General features: G+C 40.4%; 1 protein-coding gene across 6 annotated transcripts in view; it reads left to right on the top strand.

Moving 5' to 3' along the window:
- LOC124609918 (sex determination protein fruitless-like) overlaps nt 1-18,412 on the top strand; it is a 458,799-nt gene that overhangs the window by 225,950 nt on the left and 214,437 nt on the right. The gene's annotated exons all lie outside the window — the stretch shown is intronic.

Genomic DNA, 18,412 nt, shown 5'->3' with positions numbered 1-18,412 from the left:
CAGGAAAGAACATCCATACACAATCTAAAAACAAATCCTGATCTAATCATCCTACCTGCAGACGAAGGTTCCACCACAGTTGTTACGAATTGCAGTTACTATCTGGCAAAAGGCCTCCGCCATTTATCTCATTCCTCCACCTACAAACTCTGCCAGTGATCCCATCCAATAGGTCCAACACAATCTCTGCTTAAGGCCTTGGCCCTTCCCGGAACATCTCCCCTGAATCCATTTTCCTCTCATTGCTATGACACCCCACGCACCCACATTTTACGTGTTCCCCAAAATGCACAAACCCAATATTCCTGGACACCCCATTGTGGCAGGTTTTGTGCCCCCACTGAAAGAATTTCGGCCGTCATTGACCAACACCTCCAACCAGTTGCCTATAATCTAGCCTCCCACAGCAAAGATACTGACCACTTCCTTAACAGACTCCTCACCAACCCTGTCCCTTTACCTCCTGGATCCCTACTCATCACTGTTGAAGCCATCTCTCTATACACCAACATTGGCATGCCCATTGTCTTACCACTGTTGAAGACTGCCTTTCCCCATGTCCTTTCGACTCCAAACCCACTACCTCATTCCTGAAACACCATACTAACTTTATCCTAGCCCAGAACTGTATCTCATTTGAAGGGAAGGTATATAAACAAATTCATGGCACACACAAAACACCAAGCCCCTAATCTGGTTCGGGTTCATTGATGATATCTTCATGATCTGGATTCAGGGCCAAGACGCCCTTTCTCTTTGTTCCTTCACAACCTCAACATTTTCTCTCCCATCCGCTTCGTGTGGTCCTCCCTAATCCAGAGTGCCACGTTCCTAGATAATGTTGACTTCCTCCTCTCATCTGTCCACATTGAACCCACCAACCACCAACTGTACCTCAATTTTGCATCCCTTTCTCAACAAAAACACCCCCCCCCCCCCCCCCCCCCCCCCCCCAATATAGACTGGCCACCTGGGAATGGCATATCTGCAGTGACGAAAACTCCCTTGCTCAGTATGTTGAGAGTCTTGCCAAGGCCTTCATAGACCAAGTCCACAAACACATCTCCAATGACATTTCCCCTCACACCCCCAATCTCTCATCATCCACAAGAACCAGCCACAAAGGAGTGTCCCCTTCATCACCCAGTACCACCCCGAATTGGAACAACTGAACCACATCCTTCATCAGGGCTTTGAGTGCCCATCATCATGCCCTGAAATGAGGGACATTCTGCCTGAGATACCTCCCACCCCTCCTAAAGTGTTTTCCATTGCCCACCCAATCTCCTCAACATCCTAATCCATCCCTATGCCACTCTCAATCCCAACCCCTTGCTACAAGGATCATATCCCTATGGAAGACCCAGGTGCAAAACCTGCCCAGTCTACCCTCCCAGCACTTGCCAATCCAGTCCTGTCACAGGTTTATCTTACCCATCAGGAGCCAGGCCACCTGTGAAAGCAGCCATGTCATTTACCAGCTCTGCTGCAATCATTGCACAGCTTTTGATATTGGTATGACTACCAATCAGCTGTCCACCAGCATGAACAGCCACTGCCAAACTGTGGCCAAGACTAAAGTAGACCACCCTGTGGCACAACATGCATCTGAACATAACACACTTGATTTAAATGGCTACTTCACTACCCGAGCCATTTCGATCCTTCCCTCCACCACCAACTTTTCTGAACTGCACAGATGGGAGTTATCCTTCTAATACATTCTCCACTCCCATAGTTATCCCGGCCTCAACATATGGTAATATACTGTCCTCACACCCTCCACCCAACAGTTTCCATCCCCTCTGTCCCATCATCTCTTCCCCATTCTCATCTCCCACCCTGTTTATTTGCAGCTCTCTGACAATGCATCCATTCATCTTTACCTACTCCTCTCCTTTTTTGTTTCTTTTTCCCCCCACCTCCTTGCCCCACAACCTCCTGACACTGCACCTGTTACCTGTTAGCAGTCTTGTCCTTGCACACTTCACCAGACAGCGTTCGTCTCTCTCCCTACCTGTACACTACTATCCCTTTCCCTTCCATGCCCCCTCCAGATTGCTGCTTACATCTCATGTGATGTTGCATTCCGGCCTGAGATGCTGGAGTTGTCAGTCCTGTGCATGAGGAGTGTGTGTGTGTGTGTGTGTGTGTGTGTGTGTGTGTGTGTGTGCGCGAGTGTGTGTGTGTTTTTCCTGATGAAAGCTGTGGCCAAAAGCTATATGTGAGTGTCTTTTACTGATGAACGCTGTGGCCAAAAACTTTATGTGAGTGTCTTTTAATTGTGCCTGTCTGCAAGGTGAATTATAATTATTAGTTATAAACTTTATTCAGTTTTAATATGATGAGAAAATATTCTCATGTGGCATTACTGGCTGGGAGACCCTGTGTGGGGTGTTTGCCCACCTGGTGCAGATCCCTTTTTTTTGTTTTTTATTTATATGGACAACACAAACATCCAAACCCCGAGCGAAGTAAATGTCTGACTCGACCAGAAATTGAACCCAGAACCCTGCGATTTAGGGTCAGCAAGACTAGACTACAAGATAATTTATCAATATGCTGCTTATAACTATTTGTGTTTATGACAACTAAACTAATAAATTGGAAGGAAAGCCACTACATTGAAAAAATGATAATGTTTCTCACTTATATTAAATAGCTACTGTGTTTATCTTCTATTGGTAAACTGATATTTCCTTCATCACAATGATATTTTTTCAGATAAAATAGCTATCTTCATCCGTAACAAGAAAGGCCTGTTTGCATTGCACTGTTCCTTGTCAAGCTGCTTTAGATGAGCACTGCTACTTACCATTTAGCTGAAGGAATTTTCATACTTGAATCTAGACAACCAGTGTAGAAGTTGGGGCTAATGAGATATTTTTCTGATTTTCTTTTGGATTTTTATAAATTCCCAGTTTTTATCTTTACATTAGTTACAAGCTTACTGAATACTGCTACACAAAATTATATAACTTCACTCTGAATCCCAGACACAGAGGCAATAGTATTCTAGACAAAGAGGTAAAGTCTATACGCTAATTATTTTTCTGTCATGTATTGTGATACTGTACATCAAGATCCAGTTGAACCCAATTTTTATTGTCAGCAACATAAATTATTAAGGAGTAACCGAACTGGGAAGTGAGTGTAACCCCTGAAAAACATATAATCATCTATTTCAGGCAATGTTATTAAGTCTCACTTCTGCTGGATAAATGTTGTATTTACTTTCATTGTCCCAGAAGATAATTCCAGAAGACAGGAAATGATGAATGCGACTGGCCACAGTGAGTCTTGCTCAAATTTCATTCACACAGTGGGCATCTTTTGTCAGCAAGCTTACCAAGTACTTGACCTGCATTACACTCTCTAGTTCTCGATTGTCAACATTTATCCTCAAAGGTTTTTATCATTTTGTTATCAGCCTTACTTTTAATTTCTCGGTGTTCATTTGCATGCCACATTTCCTTCCAGTTTCCACCAACCGGTTCATCATGTGTTGCGATTGTCTTTGCTTTTTGCAAGCACTACCAGGTCATCTGCATACTTGAAGGTGTTGATGAGATTTCCTACTATTGTGAAGTTCCCACATCCTTTCATAGCTTCTCTTACCAGTCATTCTCCATACAGGTTGAAGAGACTCAGTGATAGACGACGTGCTTATCTCACTCCTCTTCATATTTCCAACTGTTTATTTCTCCATAGTTCAGTCGCACCTTTACTCTTTGCCCTACGTACAAGCTGGGAATTAGTCTCTGGTTTCTCCAGTTGATTCTGTCAAAAACCTTCTGTCAGTCTATAAAACAAGCACAAACTTCTTCATTAACAGCCAAAACTCTCTTAGACAAAATTCACGCCATGCCAGTGGCTTCTGTGGTCCTTTTTTCTCTCCCATTACTTCTTCAGTTTTGTATTCAAGCTGTCTGTTCAGTACTCTTGTGATGGTCTTTGCCATGTGTGAGATCAGACTAATTGTTCTGTAATCACTATAGTTCTTGGCTTGTTGTTTTTTCTCAAGAGCAACCATTTTGACATTCAAAAAGTCATTAGGCCATTCTCCGGTATTGTAGATTGTGTTGATGAGTTGCATCAGCACTTCCAAACCTCTGTTTTGGATTTCTTTCAGCAAATCCACTGGTACATTGTCATCACCTGTAGCTTTCCTCTTCTTCATGTCCTTAATCATCTCCTGTACTTCCATTGTCAGTATGCTGAGCCCTTTTTCATCTTCATCCTCCCCTGTCTCGATGATGATGCTCCTTATCATAGAGTTCATTTACGTATTCTCCCTGTGTTTTCAACACCTCCACTTGTCCACCAACCATTTGTCCTCTGGCGTCTTCTGTTCCAAAGGCCCTTACTGCTTTGTTCTTGCTCCATCTCAGCTCCTTCATTTTCTGGTACATGAGGTTGTACCTTCATCTTCTTCGTAGTTCCTTAATTTTGTAGCACATTTGTTCTGTGTACTTCGTCTTCATTTTGTCTGTTTCTCCACTGAGTGTGTTGCTATGTCTTCTGTATTCATAACATTTTTGAAGTTCCTCCTTTCCTCCATCTTTTCCAGCATCTCATTGATGATCCACAGTTTCCTCACTCTCTTTCCTTCTCTCCCAACTTCACTTTTTGAAATATTCAACAAAATCAATGTAACATTTTGCCACCTAAACATCTGCACTTGCATTTTCACCTCTCATTTCACTAAAATCTTGCTCCAATGATTCTCTCACTGTCTCATTGTTCTCTCTTAGCTTTTCCAGGTCCCATCTCGGCTTTCTCCTCTGACACTCTCAGATCTTCTTCAGCCTTGCACTCCTGTCTGCACCCTAAAGGTTGTGATCTGAGCCAACATCAGTAGCTGGCATCATTGTGGTATCTTTCACGCTACCCCTATACCTTTGTTTGATGAGTACATAGTATATCTGATGTCTGTTAATGTCTGCTGGGCTCTTACATGTATACAGTTTACTCTTCCTTTGCTTGAAACAAGTGTTCATCACCACCAAGTTGTGTCACTAACAGGATTCCACTAGCATCCCTCCTCTTTTGTTTCTTCTTCCTAAATCATGTTGTTCCACGATGTTTGCTTCACCACCTAGTCCTGCCACACTATTCCAGATGTCCATGATTATGGTGTTTACTCTTCCTCTGTCTTCAGAATGGATGATGTCTTATATTCCATTGTACATTCTCACCATTCTTCGTTGTCATGGTCTGATGTTGGCATGCACACTTCAATTATCAGAAAGTTCACTGATTTTGTACTTTTTTTCACAGACATTAAACAATCACTACGGCACACCACTTTAGTCACACCTTGAATTATTTGGTTTTCCATCACTATTACCATGCCACATTCAAAACTTTTTCTACGAGAATAAAACACTGCATAATTACCTAACACTATTTCACCACTATCTGTTCGACTTATGTCTCTTAAACCTATTATGTTCACATCTTTATTTGTCCATTTCTCTCTTCATATTTCCCAGTTTTCCCTCCACTTTGAAGTATTCTTATGGTACACGTCACGAACCTGAAATTAAAATGGTTATCTCTTTTGATGACATCCCCTGATGTACTCCCCACCCGGAGATCCAAACAGGTGAGTTGTTTACCTGTCTTCCGATGTTCAGGAAATATAATAATGTGGTAGTCTTTTCATTTCCTTTCCATGTCACACTATTACGGCTGAAGAACCAGACTGTGATTGGTTCTGCCCATGAATCTTTGATCATTATTCACCTAAAGCATCAGTTCCTCTGTGCATCAAGTCAATATTGGTGTCTGCTGCTATCCAGTACCAGCCTACCCAGTTCATCAGCTGCCTACCGCCTATGATATGTACATGTGTTTGGAGGGTTGCCTCTTCTGCCTGTTCCACCAATATTTTTTTGAAAATTACATACCAGCCAATGTCCCCTGGCCATAATGGACCAACAGAGAATATTCTTCTCCATCTTCAGTGCTGTTGAAGTCTTCACTGTTACCCTGGTGAGGGGCCCTCACAAGGTACTATCACCCATATCAGGTGAACCAAGGTTTTTTAATGAGGTTTTACTCCCCCCTCCCCCCCCCCCCCCCCCCCCCCCCGCCCCACCTCCTTTTTCAACCAGGCTTTTTAACTCAAACATTTATCTGTTGGTTTTATATTCTTACTTTTCTCTCTTTGTTCTTCTACATATTCTATCTACATACACATACATATTCCACAAGTCACCATGTGGTGCATGGTGGAGGGTACCCTGTACTGCTGCCAGTCATTTCCTTTCCTGTTCCACGTGCAAATAGAGCAAGGGAAAAACAACTTTCTCATATCTTATCTTTGTAGTCGTTGTGCAAAATGTATGTTGGCAGCAGTATAATCATTTTGCAGTCAGCTTCAAATGCTTCAAATTTTTGTTCTTTAAATTGTGTCAATAATGCCTCCTTGAAAAGAACATTGTCTTCCCTGCAGCAGTTCCCATTTGAGTTCCCAAAGCATCTCTGTAATACTTGTGCATTGTTCTAACCTACTGGTGACAGATCTAGCAGCCTGTCTCTGAATTACTTTGGTGCCCTCCTACAATCTGATGTGGTGGGGGTGCTAAAAGTACATGAGCTGTCTAAGGCAACTTGTATCCTCCTACAGTCACACAATGATGACACCTTGCCATACACCACAGCATCATCAGCAAACAATTGCAGATTGCTGCCCACTTTGCCTGTTGGATCGTTTATGTATATAGAAAATTTTAGTGGTCCTGTCACACTTCCCTGGGTCACTCTTGGCGATATTCTTGTCTTTGATGAACACTCACCGCCGAGAACAATGTGCTGGGTTCTGTTTCTTAAGGAGTCTTGGGGCCACACATATATCTTGGAACCTATACCATATGCTCGTACCATTGTTAACAGTCTGCAGTGGGGCACAGCCTCAAATGTTTTTCAGAAATATGGAATATTCTTGTTGCTGTAAACCTGTAGTTTGCAGTATATCATGTCACAAAAGAACAGGTCAAGTTTTGTACGAGCAATGGTTTCTAAAACTATGCAGATTTGTGGACAGAAGCTTTTTGGTCTGAAGGAAATTTATTATATTTGAACTGAGAAAACATTCAGGAATTCTGCAGCAAACTGATGTTAAATGTATTGGTTGGTAATTTTGCAGGTCCGTTCTTTTACTTTCCTTTTACGCCATAATCGTCTGCACCTTTTTTCCATTCAATTGGGACTTCGCAATGGGCAAGAGATTCACATTAAATGCAAGCTAACTAAGGGGCCAATGCACTCATTTAATAATGTCTCATTAACATTGGTTGTATACTAGCCTTTTCCTCACAATTTCGACCTTTTATGTGTTTGACACATGTTGCACACATCTCCTCCTTCCTATTCTGTGTGCCCACCTCTTCCCACTCCCATCTCTGCCCACCCCATCTTAGGACATTTATCTGACTTTCTCCTCCTCCCCCCTCTCTTTGTTCACGTCCTCCACCTCCTCTCTCCGGCCACATTTTCCTCCTCCCTCCCTCTGTTCATATCCTCCCTCAGTCTCTTCATTGATTCCTACACTCTCATTCTGTATTGATCTTGTCCTCCTCATTCTTCCTTTTTCCCCTACCCAGTAACCCTCCACACGAGGCATGGGTAAACTTTGGTAACCCATGGGCCTGATTCACATACTTAAGCTCATGGGCCAAGCTGTCTGTGATGTGACAGCAGTGCACGTTTCTCATAAAGGCAAAACTATAGCACCCGGGGCATTAATTTTTGTAGGGTAATGCACCAATATGAACAGCATCCCTTTTCCAATAAGCTATACCAACAAATTATGTCTCAATATTCGTTTTATCTTCACTGTGTCTTCAGATGCTTACATTTATTTATGTGTCATGGACATCCTTTCTTTACTTACCACATTTTACAATAGCTATCTTAACAACTTATATAGAAAAGTTCTACAACTCTCATAGTAAAGAAAGACTGCTCATGAGACGTAAATAAATGTAAATGTCTGAATATGGGGTGCCAGTCATCACTATATGTCATCATGGAAAAATAAATGCTTATAAAAGCAACTGGTTGCAGCTAATTTATTATAAATAACCTTCAGTTTCAACTTATGCAGTGTTCTAATGCAGCCACAGTGGCGATGAGACAGGCAGTCTCAGTCGAGAAGCAGTTAGGAGTGACTTTCAGTAAATAAAGTGAAGGTGTCACTTCTTCATTCATCTAAAGAGTTTAAAAGTCTAAATTGCGTGAACTTAGTATGTATCAACTGTATTATGCAGAAGTCAAACTAGAATAACATGAACAACAGACATGCAAATATTCAAAACTTCTTCATAGGCAGAGTACAATGTGAGCTTCTTGCTCTCCCACAAATTTCTTTTATGGGTCCAACAGAAGCCAATAAGAGGCCTGATCTGGACCACAGGGTGCCAGTTGCTCACCTATGCTCTACACCTTCCTCCTGCCTTCTGCATCTCCCACCTCTCTTTGTCCATCTCCTCCTGTCCTCCTCTCCGACTGTCTCCTCATATCCCTCTCTCTGACCATCCTCTCCTCCCCCCATCTGTACATCTCTTTCTCTCTGTGTCCAACTCCACCCTATCTCTCTGCCCTTCTCTTCCCCCCCCCCCCCCCCAAATCTCTCTGACCATCTCCTCTCCCCCAATCTTTCCGCCCTTCTCTTCCTCCCCCCTCCCCCTATCTCTCTGACCATCTCCTCTCCCCCAATCTCTCACTGTCCATCTCCTCCTCCCTGCTAACACTGTGTCTATCTCTTCCTGCCCCCTCTCCCTGTCCACCTCCCTGTCCCCTTCTCTTCCAGTTCCTTTCCTCCTGTCCGACCCCATATGTATCTCCTCTCCCTGTCCATATTTCTCTCTCCCTCCTGTCCTTCCTCCTTTTCTGTCCATCATCTCCTGCCCACCTCCCTCCTGATCAACCCTCTCTTGTCCCACCTCTCTATCCACCGCCACTTCCATCCACCTCAGCCTTTCTCCAACCGCGTCCATGTGTACGTGTAGCCCCTGCAAAACAGATTTTAAAGTATGCCAATACTACTCCCACAAAACACCTATCATGCAAGGCAGCCTACACTTCAGGTGCCTGAAAAATGTTTTCTGCCCCTGATGTATAGGCTGCCGTGTTAAGAAGGTTGATAAAAGAGGCGAATACTATGCCAACACAACTCTTGTTGTGCAGGACAGCCTACTTATCTGTGGCTGAAAAACTGTTTTTGTCCCTGCAAAGCATATTGATAAAGCAGGCTGATATTATTACTGCACAGTACTCCTTTTGTGCTGGGCAGCTTATATGACAGGGACTGACAGAAACATGTTTTTGTCCTTAACTCCACTTCTATTGGAACTAAGATGTTGTGAGCCCTACAGTGCCGATACTCAAGAAGTTTTCTGTTAGTGTGTCAAATTTGGTTGTAGTCAATCCAGAGATTTGGGAGGATATTCCAGACACACACACACACACACACACACACACACACACATGGAAAAAAACTGCAACACCAAGAAGGAGCCATATAAAAAAATGAAAGTTATGACGTGTGTTTTTAAATCTGAAAGATGATGTCTATTTAAATTTTGCACCAGTCACATAATAGTGGCGCTAATAGTGCTACTATCAAGATGCAAATCAGGTTAGCTTTAAATACACACTGTAATGCTCATGAGCGTTGGTTACCTTTGAGATTGGATGTGATGACTTGTTGTTAGACACGAATGAATTTAAGGTAACAAAAACGGCATTATCAGCACCTCACTTAGTTTCAACAAGGTTGTGTAAAAGGCTACAAGAAGCTGGATGTTCCTTCTACGATATTGCAAAAAAAACTTGGCAGGAATTTATCCACTGTACATGACTGAGGGCAGCGATGGTCACGAAAATGTGTACAGTCTCAAGAAGACCAGGCTTCAGACAGCCACATGGCACTACCATATGGGAAGACCATCACATTCAGCATATGGCTCTGGTGCACTGTACTGCGTGCAGCAGCAGTAGCCACCACAGTGACTCAGTGAACCATTACAAATCAGTTACTTCAAGGACAGATCTGAGCAGATGCCCTGTAGCATGTATTCCACTGAAACCAAATCACTGCCATTCAGTGGTGTCAAGTGAGAGCTCATTGGAGGGCAGAGTGGAGGTCTGTTGTGTTTTTTGATGAAATTTGGTTCTGACTCGGTGCCAGTGATGGCTGTGTGTAGGTTAGGAGAAAGCCAGTTTAGGGCCTGCAACCAGTCTGTTTGTGTGCTAGACACACTGGACCTACACCAGGAGCTGTAGTCTGGGGTGTGATTTTGTATGACAGCAGGAGCACTGTTGTGGTTATCCTATGCACCCTGAGTGCAAATTTGTACAGCAGTCTGGTGATTCGACCTGCTGTGCTCTGTGTGTGTGTGTGTGTGTGTGTGTGTGTGTGTGTGTGTGTGTGTGTGTGTGTGTCCTATCTTTGTTTATAGTTTATACTTTTTTTGAGAATTTCAGACATTTTTCAATATTTTGTGTTGTTGCATGCTTCTTCTAGGTGTACAAATCCCATAAAGGTGCTTGATCTTCCTTAAGTCTTTTCTCTGTCAGAACAGCCTCTTGGTGCCTTCACCTTTCCTAAAGCCAGTTATTACCATCTAATAGGTCATCAATATTCTTTTCATTTTTCTTTATGTCGTTCTTGTTAGCAGCTTATATATATTACCTGTTAAGTGATTGAGCGATAATTCTCATTGTTCTCTGCCTTTGATAACAACCAGATTGAGTGGATGACATTCTTCTGAAAGTCAGATGACATGTCTTCCATCTCTGTTTCTACACACTAACTTTAATAATCATTTGGTTGCCATTTCTATTGATGATTTTAGAAATTCTGAAAGAGCAAATTGAATACTGAACAATATTGGAAGCTCTCGGTTTCTGCACCAAACACCCACTACCTGTTTTCTGACTTTCATTGATTGCCTAAAACTGTCCTCAAATTGGCTGAATGAAATTGACACATTACCATTCTGGTGCTACCTTTCAAATCTTATCCACATTTCTCTTCTTTTCAATCGCCATCAAAGACTTGGTCACCATAACTACTGCTGTGTCTTCTTTAAATATGATTGTGGTAATCTTTGAGTTGCAGTGAAAAAATTGCACTCATTATTTTACCGCCCTCTCTTCTTGCTTATTTCACTTTTGTTGGACTGACATAAATGAGAAATTTTCGTATATGTGATCGCTCCTAAGATTGGAATAATAGCCTTGAATAAAAGTCGCTGTTTTGGGTAACTAATTAGCAGTGATCCTCTTTCATGCATCTGATCAGTAGTTTGAATGCTGTAGAGAAAACTGTTTCAAGGCACTCAAAATGTCAACCTCTATTTTACCTCATTTCATTTCACAATGTGACACAGCAGGCAACCAAAAGTGATTCGTTCAGTTACCACCATCTATGTAATACTGTTCACCAAGCTTTTGTCACCAATTATGAGGTTATATAAATTTTTACCAACCTAGAAATCAACATATTAAGCATCTGTGGATAGAATATTAAATAATAAGCCCCCTGTTAGTGGGTTGGGTGGCATGTTTGATCCCTAGAGGTCAATCAGGACACTGGCAGTTGCAGCAGGCATTCTCTTTCATCCTCCTGATAGTGTGACTGCTTAACAAGTTACAGTTGTGGAACATTGTGACGTGTTTGTTGTCTTCAAGAGATTTCCTTTTGTATTTAAATTCTTTGAAGCAGCACAAGGTTATAGTCACGGAGTTAGAAGAATGTTCAAAACCTGTGCAGTTGCTTGAAGCATTGATATGTATTCAAACCTGTTTGAAAATTATGGCACAAAAATAGCCCTCATTCATTGCTATTTGTGACCAAATTATATGCAAAGCATGATTGTAGGGATACTTGCTGTTGAAACTTGCAGTGGTAGAGTAAGAAATAGACACAACAACACTCAAAATAACTCTTATACACATATAATGTGCAATATATTTTCTCAGTTATTAGTTTCTTCTTGGCTGACTGACAATTCTTTATATAAATCAGATATGTCTAGCAAAAGAGTGTGGGTTTCTGGTACTATAATCGACAGAGGTAGACACAAAAATGCGTGTCCATGTAACAAAATTATTTACTGGCTCACGAAAACACTACAAATGAGCATGAGTGTACTAATACCGTGAAGCAGAAAAACCAGACTAAAGTCAAGTATCTACAATTCTATAGTCAAAGTTGTTCAATTCACTGTCAGTATTTGTCACAGGTGTTTATTGTAATACTATCTGCAGACATCAGTGCATTACATAGATTGGTTGGACATGAGACTGTGAACTTCTGTTGGAAATATTTGTTTTAATGTAGTCATCTAGTAGGTACTAGTGGACAGTGAATGGGTTGCACACTAACAAAAATGCAGAAAACTAACACTAAGCACATGCTTAATACAAGTGCTGTTCATAAATTAATCTCAGATTGGCTGTTAAAAAAGAAAAAAAATGGATAAAATATTATATACTGTCTGTAATTACACGTTAACAATAATCCTCCACATAGTCACCCCTCAAAGTGAAATATTTGTCATACCACACCACTAGATTCTTTATACCTTCATCAAAGAATGGTGTTGCCTAGTGCTTCAGCTAGCTGCTGACAGCATCCTTGAGCTCATTGTCAGTTATGAAGTGCTGAGTAGTAGCCTTGAGGAAGAGAGAAAAGTTGCTTAGTGCCAAGTCTGGACTATACAGAGGATGTTGAAAAACCTCTCAGCCAAAAAGTATTAAGTTTTTCCTTCATTCGATTCACGGTATAGATTGCTGAAGGAGAATGATTCTTTCATTAATTACCACAGACTGTTTTGCATTGACCTTCAGAGTTTCGTAAGAGTCTCACAATAAACTTGTTATGCCACAGTATTTGTAGTGTTACTCTCATGAGATCTGTATTCAAAGTTTTTTAGGATATCAAAAAACTGTAAACATCATTCTGTGGTCTGGCATGTGGAATTTTTTTGAGCTTGTTGGGGTATGAGGGCACTTCCACTGGTTGGACTGTTCCTTAGTTTCAGAGTTCACATACTGCACCGAGTCACTGTTGTGTTCAGAAATTAGTCCCCATCTTAGTGGTAATGCTGAAGGAATGCCAAGGCCGAAGCTATTCTTTCAGTTTTGTGGACATAAGTTAGATATTTTGGTAGTAACCATGCACAAAACTTGTGGTAATCAGATCATTTGACAATCTTGCTGCTGCAACCTCCTTTTCTCTTCTTCTCTGAAATATATTTGCTAGGAACAGGAATTTCTCAAGACTCTTTCTACTTACAAAAAGAAGCAGACGTATGGAGTTTCTTTTGCTTCACTTAATGATATATATTTAAACATCAAACTTTTACAAATCTCATTCTCAACATAAACAAACACTGTCAAGCAAGTCTCTTCACGTATCCAAAGGTTAGAAACAAAGTTCATTTACTTGTAAGAGTAAGTTGGTTTAAAAACCAAGTCCATTCTCATCCTGAATCTGAATACACGTCTTATCCTCTCCAAGTCCAAGACGTGCATTCATTTATATTTCAACTGTTCTCTTTTTTCCACTTCAATAGTCAAAGTTATAAAACAGCAGAGAGTGCATACACACACCTTGTTCCTTCACTATGGCTTCCATGGCCTGACCGGCAAACACTTGTCGGTGCCGTTTGACCACTTTGTCTACAGTTTTCTTACTACACACTTTGGACCTGCACACACAGGCAGGCGACATGCAGTAGATAGGCTCTGTCTCACTTATCTTTAAAATATCATGTGTTCAAGATGGTAGAAGGCTGAGTGGTTCTAGAATTTACGTGGAAATTCTCGAAACTACGTATCTGCCTCCACAGATCAAACATGTGATATTTTATACATAATCATCATGTACATTGATATCACACATAATAACAATTCACATTTTAACAGCATACATTGAGCGATTCTTTGATATCAAGACCTGAGTATTCATTAGTGACCCAGTAAGCCTGACTAGTGTTTAGGAAACGTGAGACTTTATTTTTATTTTCAATCGTGAACTACAGGTGTTTGTAACACTTGAATAATATATTTTCTGTTTTCATCTTTAATAGTACCTTTCCTAAGTATTTATTACTTCTAATATTTTATGTAGTTTGGAGGAACTCTGGGCAACATGAAAGTGTTCCTTTTGACACTTGTAAACTTACGTAGTGTTTAATAATGCTCGTTGTGTATAGAATTCAAACTTACCAGAATAATCCCTACAAAATGTGTGACTTCTGTCACGATACTGATCTTTTCCCCTAGATCATTCCCTTTACCTTCCTGTGGGTTGACCATACGAGTGCACTTCCTCTTTCTGTTCTGGTAGTTATGCCCCTTTATACAACATCCCTATTCATTAGGCTAGAGGCTATCCTATCTCCATGCAAGTATGCCTGCCCTTTATAGTCAGTAGATGCCAGGTACGCCCCCTTATTCTTGTACGGCCTTCTTATCTGAAGATAAGATGTAGGTTATTGGAAACCACGGAAACAAGAAAGGACTTCTGCGATAGAAGTAGATGATTATGGAAAAAGAGAAAAATAGCTAGGTCCTCAAATGGAAATAAATAGAAATGGTTGCTATGGTCAAAGAAGAGAAAGAAGATACCCCCAAAGACGGGAAACCCTTCCCCCCCTTTCCCCAGGATCCCTAACGTGCAGGTACTTGAGTGAGAAGCCGGAGGAGGTTTGGTGTTAAATTGTCCCTACAGAACGGACGTTCCCACCTTCACCCTTGAGATCCCCGAAGGAAATCTTAGCATACCTATGGAAATGGCAAATGGTGAAGAACCAGGCACACTTGTTTGTGAGGGTTGTCTGATAGGTGTGGTGTGTGTGTTTTGTGTTAGTCGTGATTTGTGTGTTTTCGTAAACCATGCTTTTATCCACAATACCCACCCCTTTCCAAAACTGATACAAACCCTCCCATTTACATCACATCTCATAAAAGGTATAAAATATTCTATTCAAAATAGAAAATCTATACACTACAGTATAGAAGTTGTTCAGATATTCACCTGATATTATATTTTTCCAGAAATATAATATCCAATTCAGTTTAAATTGTCAAGATATCACTCTGTTTAAATAGTACTATCATATTACACTTTACTAATATAATATTCTATTCATTTTATTTCATGCCTAGAGATTACTTTCTTTCTTATTCTGTGATTCTCCTAAGCTGTAGCATATCCAGTTTTCTAGTTAATAAGATTATAGGATAGTTTAAGATTGTAAGAATAGATGACTGAATAGTTTAAGATTTGAAGGCAATTCAGTGTGGGAAAACTATTTTGGAAGGAACACCGAAAACAACTCGGGATCTGACAGTCGTCACTCCGCCCGTTAACTCAAAATGCTAACATCCCTGGGGTGTATATGACTCTGTCTGTGTCCCATGGATCTGATATTAACTTTTCTTGTGCACTGGCAGACCAGTATTTCTCTTTAAATTTCTTTTGAATGTAACTCAAAATGCTAACATCCCTGGGGTGTATATGACTCTGTCTGTGTCCCATGGATCTGATATTAACTTTTCTTGTGCACTGGCAGACCAGTATTTCTCTTTAAACTTCTTTTGAATGTCTCCTCACTGCAAATCAGTCACCACTTCCCTAGTAAACACAGCATTAGGTGAAGATACTCTCTTTTTCTATTTGTTCCTGGATAAGTTTGACTTTTCTCCAGAGTTCGTCTATGCCCCTCCTGGTATCAGAAAATTTGGAAGAAGCCATAGGCGAAGCATTCCCGGATGTTATTCTCTCAGTGACATTTCGATCTATAATTTCCTCTACCTACTCCTCCAAACTACTTATATTTACTGTATCAGAGTTAGCTATCCTCTCTTGGAAATTTCTTTCTCATTTTCTATTCATGTATTAATGCCTGTAATTTTTGATTGGATTATTGGTATTAATTCGCTATTCTTATTGTCGCTCCCATTTGAGGTATGCAGTTTCTGCTTTCTAGCATCAAACTTAACATTACATACATTTTCAAATGATCCTAACTGTCCACAAAGTTCAGATTCCACATTATTACCTTTATCTTCAATATCATATTCTCACTTTTTTATCAAGTCCTGAATTTGATCATTCTGTTTTATGACTAAGGTCAGTGAACAGCTGATTTATGTGAATGTTCAAAGAACTAGCTAGTTCATTCTTTAAATCTAATTTCAGATTTTCAACTTTACTATTTAGTGTGTCAAATTCAGTTTTTAGTAAACCTGTATTTGTTGCTTGACTATTCAAGGTTTCACTCTTGTCATTTAGAACTTCACTTTCAGCATTTAAACTAGAATGTACCAAACCTATTTCTTTCCTTAGAGTTTCATTCTGAGCATTTAATCAAGAATTTAAAGTTTCATTTAATTGTAAACTCTGGGCTTCTAGTGTTTTACTTAAAGTCACAATTTGAGCATTTGAAGTTGCACTTTGTGCTTTGATTAAATTTGCTAACTCAGCCCAGTCTGGCATTTCTCTACTGACTCTCATAGCCATAGCTGGTTCTTGAGTTTCTTCGATTTGTTTCACGTTATCCATATTCTTATGAGCTTTAGATCTAGTAATCACTTAAAAACTTCACTCTAAGTGTAACAACTACACGAATACAACAGATTATCCAACTTTACGCTCAAACAATAAATTACTGTTTTACACTCACCCGGCATAGAGTTTAGGCTGCGTCAGCAAGCAGATGTGGAATCAGCACCGGTGAGCAGCAACTGTTGCCGGTGGCATCAGACGTAGGTTTCCACACCGACGTCGGTGAGCAGATGTGGAAGCAGGTCAGCACCAATGAACAGCAACTGGTGCCGGTGGCGTCAGATGTTGTTTTCCGTGTCTGCATCCATGCGATGCATGTTAGAGCTGTCTACTCCCCTCACCAGATCTTCTTAGTCGAATTGGTCTCAGCATATCTCTTTTCTTTTAACGTTATGACTTTCTTATGTCTTCCCTTTTGTTACATTTACTAATTTTCTCCATTTGATTTTTAGGCTTAGTCCAGTTTCTCATAATGGTTCTCTTGTCTTGTTATACTCGGTTGGTATGGCAACACTTAATATCTTCTTATCTAATTTTTGTCTCAAAATTCCTGTTTTCTTCTGTCCTTTCACACAGGCCTCCAAGTTCTCACGCTTTGGATGACTTAAAGTGGTGAAGTATGTGTGCCAACTCCCACTCCTTTAATAATACGACTTACTTGAGACTGTCAGCCAACTTTTCCTTGCAGGTTAGCTTGCTGCTGCAACCTCTTTTTCTCTTCTTCTCTGAAATATATTTGCTAGGAACAGGAATTTCTCAAGACTCTTTCTACTTATAAAAAGAAGTAGACATACACAGTTTCTTTTGCTTCACTTAATGATGGATATTTAAACATCAAACTTTTACAAATCTCATTCTCAACATAAACAAACACTGTCAAGCAAGTCTCTTCATGTATCCAATGGTTAGAAACAAAGTTCATTTACATGTAAGAGTAAGTTGGTGTAAAAACCAAGTCCATTCTCATCCTGAATCTGAATACACTTCTTATCCTCTCCAAGTCCAAGATGAGCATTCATTTAACAATATTTCAACTGTTCTCTTTTTTCCACTTCAATAGTCAGAGTTATAAAACAGCACAGAATACATACACACACCTTGTTCCTTCACTACGGCTTCGATGGCGCGGCCGGCAAACACTTGTCAGTGCCGTTTGACCGTTGTGTCTACAGTTTTCTTACTACACACTTTGGACCTGCACACACAGGCAGGCGACACGTAGTAGATAGGCTCTCTCACACTTATATTTAAAATATCATGTGTTCGAGATGGTAGAAGGCCGAGTGGTTCTAGAATTTATGCGGAAATTCTTGAAACACTACAGTGAGCTCTGAGGTTATACTCAGTGACATCAAGAACTGCAGAAGGGTTGAAAATACATAGTGATGGATACCAAAATATCTTAAATTGTGATACATTTATTGAAAGGGTAACAAATAAACAGTGGAATGCAACAACCAAAATTCAGATTGCAGAGAAATTAAAATGTTTATTGGAAGAATATCATCAAAAAAATTCACATCTAAAAGGAGACATTGAAGTAAAGCCGTTGGCTGGAAAATGTGAAAGAAGTTAAACTTTGGTGGAAAACATCACAAAAAAGCAACAAATGGATAAAGGAAAAACTACATACTTCCCATGCTGTTCCTCTCCTTACAGCTCCCTTGAAGTTCATACCGCTAACTGGTTTATCATTTTCACTAACGCAACATATCTACTCCAATTTTGTTTTCCTGTTGCTTTGAAATCTTCATTGTTACTTGTTTTATGTTGCTGACTTCTGTACTCAAATTTTGTCTTTCATTGACACATATTTCAACG

The sequence above is a fragment of the Schistocerca americana genome, chromosome 1, assembly GCF_021461395.2.
Source record: "Schistocerca americana isolate TAMUIC-IGC-003095 chromosome 1, iqSchAmer2.1, whole genome shotgun sequence".
NCBI classification, from domain to species: domain Eukaryota; kingdom Metazoa; phylum Arthropoda; class Insecta; order Orthoptera; family Acrididae; genus Schistocerca; species Schistocerca americana.
Note: the sequence above shows the minus strand (reverse complement) of the source record. Positions and strands in the feature narration are given on the sequence as shown.